Source organism: Lonchura striata, chromosome 13 (genome assembly GCF_046129695.1).
Source record: "Lonchura striata isolate bLonStr1 chromosome 13, bLonStr1.mat, whole genome shotgun sequence".
NCBI lineage: Eukaryota > Metazoa > Chordata > Aves > Passeriformes > Estrildidae > Lonchura > Lonchura striata.
Window position 1 is genome coordinate 20694925 of NC_134615.1, and position 6777 is coordinate 20701701.

Consider the following 6777-nt stretch of genomic DNA (forward strand, 5'->3'; position numbering starts at 1 on the left):
GGTGGTGGATGTGGCAGGGCTTGGCTCCCTCAGGTAAGGACCCCTGTGTTCTTCCTGCTGGTGATCACTGAGAAGCTCCTGTGTGGCAAGCACATTTCTCTCTCTCAGGATTTTTCATAGAGGTGCACAGAGAGAAATGAAAAAGAAAACAATTTCTATTTCTGCTCTTTGTTTTTCTTACGTAGAAAATGTTTGGAGAATTGTTTACCTGGAGTGAGTGCTTGGTTGGATTCTGGTGAGGATTGTTTGAGCCTGATGGTCAGTCCAACCCACCTGGGGCTGGACTCTCTCTCTCGAGTCAGGAGTTGTGGAGGAGTTGAGTCAGAAAAAGTAGTATGTAGTTTTAATATCCTCCTTTTACTTAGTATATTGATGTATTTTAGCATAGTTATAATAAAGATGTATGTATGTAATATGTAGTTTTAATATCCTCCTTTTATATAGCATATTGATGTATTTTAGCATAGTTATAATAAAGAAATAATTCAGCCTTCTAAATTAAATCCAACATCATCATTTCTTCCCATTGAGTTTGCCTGCATTTACAATACTCCTGCAGATCCCTGCTGCCTCTGGCTGCTCTTCACCCTGTTCATGCCCGTGTGCTCCAGAGCAGGAGCCAAGCCAGGGGATCCCTGCAGCTCTGTGCCTCTCAGCCTGCCCTGCTTTGGGGCCATTCCTGCCCAGCTCTGTTTGAGGAGGAAATAAAGGAGCATTAATTCCAGTGGAGATCAAGACTCACTGTCTGCCTGGTCAATTAGGAGGGCATAGGGAAATCTGTGTCTCTTCCCATTCATTGGCTACTCCATTAAAAGCCTCTCTGCTAATATATACTTATATATGCAGCCTGCTTTATGTGGCTTTTACCACATATGAAATGGAGACGTTATAATCAAGGCAGTAATAACGAGGAATGATTAAAAGTAACTTCTGATTGTTTTGGCTTTGGTGGAACATATGACCCCAAGCTGCTGACTCAAGACAAAATGAGGTGGGTAAAAATTCTTGTTCCAGGCTGTGCTCATCCCTGAGCACAACCAGGCCCTGTGTATGTCTTGTACAGTGAAGCCATCCTGGTGTATATTAAAAAAATAAATTAAAAAATCAAATCTTTGTAAAGCAGCCAGGTTGATGGAGCAATGAGACAGCCCAAACCATCCTACAGGGATTCATTTCCCATAGGGATATTTGCGGAGATTACAAAATACCAGATTCCTCTGAGGTCTGGAAATTATTTGTACGTTGGTATGTGAGATTTAAAATGAGTTAATTCAGCTTTATGGTAATTGGAGTGAGCAGCACCTTCTGAGGGCTGTGAGTCAGGGCTGGGGAGTTGCGTGGTTTTGGGGTGGCAGCCTGTGTGGGGGCACCAGGGTTCACTGTTGGGGTGAAATTCACTGTGTTTTGGGGAAATCAGAACTGGGGGGGGCTGCATCATCTTTCAGCTAATTAAATAAGCCTACAGCAAACTCATTGATCCAGAGGGAATCAAAAGAGCAAGGGGAAAAAAAAAAAAAGAAAAAATAAGAGGATACAGTGATTTTACAGTAAAGCAGTGCAGAACCTCCTGTCAGCCCAGTTCTGGGTGGTCTTTGAGTTGCCTGTGCTGGTGTCAAAGCCTGAGCTTTTTTTAGGAGCAAATTGCCCAAACTGCACTGAACAGCTCCTGGCAGGGCAGAAGTGCCAGGTCCAACTGCTGGACCACGTGTTGTTGGTTCCCATACCCAGTTTGTTTGGAAATAAATAGAAAAATAGAAACTCTTTGTAAATACAGCTGGGAGAGTGTGGGAAGAGCAGCCAGAGGGGCTGCTGTGGCTGCACCAGGCTGTGGGACTGGGACTGACTGGTGAGCACTGCCTGCCCTTCTCAGCTTGAAACGGGCTGCAAGATACAGCCCCGGTGATGACAATCTGCCCCTTCTTGAGAAATTCTCAGGAAAATGGTGTCAGAGATGGAATCAGCCTCGATGCTGACTTCAGAGAGTTCTTTCTTTGCTCAGAGCAGTGGTGCTCTCCCAGCTGCCGGTATTTGCTGCTCTGTTGAACGAGTTTGATAAATGTCCCTCTGCTTTCTGAGCGCCGCTGGGCTTAAACAAACCTCTGGGAATATCTCGTAAACTCCCTCCTAGTAAACAGTAAATAAAAGTGGTTGGTGTTTTGCCTGAAGGAAGAAATAAATATTGACTGCTTAGAAGAATGGAAGGACTTTTTTTTTTGCCCAAGAACTTTGGAAAGAGGACAAGGCAGTGCATTTGGAAAAATCAGAGCTGCTTTCCTTGGCTGTGCCAGCTCCCAGATGGGTGCTCCCCTGGCTCGGCGCTGGGTGTGGCTGGTGCCCCTCCTCAGGGGACATCCCGGGGGATGCTGTGGCCCCGCGGTGAGTGCGGGATGCGGATCCCGCGGGAATCCCGAGGATGCTGCCCCTCCTCAGGGGACATCCCGGGGGATGCTGTGGCCCCGCGGTGAGTGCGGGATGCGGATCCCGCGGGAATCCCGAGGATGCTGCTGCCGCGAGCAGCGCAGAGGTGCCGTGGCACACTCGCGTTGTTACTCGCGACAGCGGTTTGGCTTTTCCCCGTTTGTTTACTTCGAGAAAAAGGAAGGAACTTTTAGCTTGTCGTTTGCTCAATCGTTTCCTTTCACAGTGAGTAAAACCACGGAGCTGGATGCCAAAGCCGGAGCTGTTGGGACATCGGCAGAGAGGTGAGTCCTGCCTGCGTGTTTCACCAGCTCGTTGCGTTCCCTGGAGCTCCCGCTCCTGCACCGGAGGAATTCAGTGCTGGGAGAGCTTTGGCAGCAAACTAGAGTGCGATTAATCTCCTGTTCCCAGCAAAAGCCTGGCTCTGGAGAAGAAAAAAAAAAAAGAAAGAAAAAAAAAGGGGGATGCCATGGGGTTTACTGGAGGGGCTGGAGCTGGCTGGGATTTCCCTGGGAGGAGCCAGGACTGGCTGAGCCGGCAGTGGGGAGACAGAGAGCTGGCTGCAGTCCCTTACAGAGAAATACAGAGAAAATTCCTTTCTGGAATTCCCCCTCCCTCGGCACCGGTGCCCCCTGTGCGGGGAGGATTCCCCGTGCCCCTGGAATTCCTGGCTGCGAGTCGCGGAGCCGACTGCTGGGGACAGCGCGGCTTTTATAGCATCAGCGCTGCCCTCCTCCTCCTCCTCCTCCTCCTCCTCCTCCTCCTCCTCCTCCTCCCTCCCTCCTTAGGGAGGATGGTCCTGCTCCTCTGAGCCCCAATGCCCGCCCGTGAGCTGCTGCGATCCCAGCCGACACCCCTCTCCTCCCGGCTTTCCCCCTTTTCCCCTCCCTCTCCTTTTCCTTGCTCCACGCCCGTTGTCGCAGGGATGATCCAGGGTTCCCCTCTGCCTGCAGAGCATAAATACCACTGGGGAGCTCTGGGAGACTGCAGTTGCTCCGAGTTGCTGAGCCGAGACCTTGCACATCTCGCCCCTCCTGAGGCTTATTCCATCCTTTTCCCCCGCATCCTCCTCGTTTAAATATTTCAGATTAATTAATTTATTTTCCACAAGCAGGCTTGGAGGAGCTGCAATTACCTGGAGACTTGGAAGTGCTCAGCAAGGTAAGTGCCTGGCTGCTGAAATGTGGTTTTGAGGGTGGTGGGAGTGCAAGAAATGACTCTTAAGAAGGCACAGTTTTAGTAACTTCTTCAAAAAGTTTCCTGGATGGTATAAAATAACACAATACTCTCTGAGCTTCCCTCCTGTGTGCCCTGCAGAATTGAATGCAAGATTAACAAGCATAAATCTGGAATGAATGGGAGGAGTTTGCAAGTACAGGAGTTGATTTCTATGCAAATAGAAAATATCCAAGGGATGCTGTTGGAGTCATCAGAGCTGTGGGCACATTTGTGTGCTCCAGGCTGCCTGTGTTTGTGCAGCTCTGCTCTCAAGTCCTGGAGGAAAGGAATTTTAGCATCACCACGTGTGGTTCTCCATGTGGTTTTAGGTAGAAACTCACCCACTTGGGTTCTGTGGGACTGAAATGGAAGATGCAGAGGTTTTAACCCATGGCCTTGAAGATGCTGAATCTGTGCTGTGTCCAGGGCAATGTGCCACTGTTGTCCTGTGCCTGGGAACTTGTCATCCTCCTTGTCTCTGGAAGATAACACAGTTGTGCAAAGCTTGGGGTGTGTGCATCCCAGGGAAAGAGATGGCCTGGGGTTTAGGGCATCATCTTGTGGCTTTATCCCTGGATTTCTTTGCACAGGTTAAAGCTGATCCCAGGCTAACCCAGGCTAAAAGCTGATCCCAGGATAACTCATCCTAGATCCCAGGCTAATTCCCTTCTGCTTTGCTGTTCTAAATGCTCTCCTGACATCCTGAGCTAACTTTTCATTTTCCTTCCTTGTCAGCTGGTGCCATGAGTTACCCTGGGATGTTTTAGCTGCAAATGTCACCCATAACCCAGGAGCAGGAGCCCACTCGTGTGCTTCACCAGGGAGGCACTCAAAGCTCAGTGTCCCTAAGGAAAAAGGTGACATGGGGATGTGAGTGCAGGATCAGCCTGCATGTGGCCTTAGCAGTGTCTCTGCCAGGCTTCAGATGTGACCAGCTCTCCTGCTTTCCATGCAAAGCAGATGCCATCCATTAGCTGGGGAAATAGCTTTCTAAAAATAATCTTTCCCTAAGTCCAGTGCTGCACTTTAACTCCCTCAGAGCCCAGAAGAAGGCCTCCCCTTTCTCCCCACTTTGGATAGGCTTTCCAGCATATTCAGGAGTCCTTTTCTGCTGACTCAGTCATTTCTGATGGCTCCCAGATGTTCACCTGGCACCAGTGTCAAGGGCCTGATGTGTTTAAAGGGAGGTTGTGCTCCTCTTGAACCCTCGAAATCAGCAGCAGAGGCTTCCTCAGCTGACTGTCAGCTGAGAATTTTCTGTGAATAATGTCAAACCCCAGCTCGAAGGCAATGTGATTTCAGCCTCCCTGGGTGAGGCATTGCAGGGCACTTGGGACAGGCTGGGCTGGAGCACACATCGAGTGTTTATCTGCACCTGGGCGTGAGGATATTGATGGATGGACATCTGAAATCCCATGACAGCTTTCTGAAACGTGAGCATCTTTCAGCTGCTTTCAATTCATCTGGCCAGGGAACTCCCTGCTCCCCGTCCCTCTCTGGTCCCTTTATCCTTCCTTGGGATGCTCAGCGCTCCTCACTTCAAGCCGAAGCAGAGCCAGGGACTTGCACACCCCGAGTGAAACAGATTAAGCCAAAGTGACCTAATTCTGAAGAGAAGAGGTGCTGGTATCCTTTTGCCGGCGAGTGGGAGCGAGGGAAGCACATCCCGAGGAATAATGCCCCGTCTGTTGGGAGGGCTTGGCTGCCGAGCCCAGCCAGGCGCGCTGGCTTCGCTGCGGAGCCGTGAGCGGGGCAGCTCCTCCGGCTCTCAGATGCTGCAGCTGATTTTTTTCAATCTGCCCTTTCTGAAAGTTCAGTGTTTGCCTTAGATGGGCGGTGGATTTGGGCTCCTGTTTAGCAAAGGGCAGCCGGCCAAACGAGGGGTGCAGCGGCTCTGCTCCTGCGGGGAGAGCCGCCGCGGCTAAATGGCCACATTGTCAGTGGCCGTGGCGATGAGGCTATTTTTAAACTCTCAGGGAAGTGCCTCAAAGTAGGAATTGTTCCCTGAATTTGGGTCAGACAGTCTACAAAAGCAACTGCTGCTTCTCCCCTACCCCTCCGGAGCCGGGTTAGAAAGTCGGGCTCCTGCCTGGGGGGAAGCGGGTGCCGCAAGCAGGGCTGGGAGGAGGATGAGGGTGAAGGGGTGTTTGTCGCCGTGCCACCCCAGGTCCAGGTGTGCCTGCAGCTGGCGACAAGGTGGGTGTGTTCACTTTGCTCCGCGGAGCAGGAAATGATGAGGAGCTGCTGCCTAAAGCGAGCAAATCACATCCCGCATTGTCGTACCCCGGCAAGGGCTGAATGCGCTGCCTGGAGAGAGGCTGAGGGCAGCTGGTTTCCATCTGCCTGGGCGTTCAGTCCAACAAAGAAGCCTCAAGCAGGGACTCTGTGTCTTTTGTGCAGTCAGCCAACAAGTTTTCGAGGGTTCTCGGCGTTCTCAGAGTTTTTCTGCGGTCCCTGCCTGTGCAAAGCACCTCGTGCTTGCCGCGGTTCTCCTCGGATGCTGCTGTAGGGGCTTGGGGGAGCAGAGGTTTGGGGTTTTGTGCTCAAGTGTAGCTTTTGCAGCTGGGAGTTAGATGGCTCTTCCCTGCTCTGGTTGGCTTCCAGCTCCTCTGGTCTCAAATCCCGTGTCATTGGATGAGATTTCTCCAGTAATTCCGGCTAATCTGGGGTTGTTGCCGCTGCAGAGGAATGCTTTCAGCGTGGCTTTCGACAGCGCTGTCAAAACCAGATCCTCACCTCGTGTTGGAGACAGGGATGGGGAAACTCTTTCCCAAAAATGAGCCCTAAGGAGGGAGATCCCGCGCTTGCTCTGTCTGTACGGATGCCTCTTGCCCCGGCTGGATCGATCCCGCTCCAGGGGCTCTGGGATCCCACTGGCGAGCAGGGAATGCTGCACAGCCTCCCGTGAATAGCTGCTGATCCACATAAAACCAGCCAAGCGCAAGGATCGCGAGGTGGATAGACCGGAGCAGGGGGGCTGCAAGTGCTGGGCAATGACAGGTGGAGCGGGAGCACCGCGGAGCAAGGGATTAAACGGAGCTGCTCAAAGACCAAAGGCCACTCGGTGCTGGCGGCATCCCAGCGCCTGGGAACGCCTGATCTGGCCGGGGAGGGCGGCTGCTCCTGCTGCTCCCTAGCTCA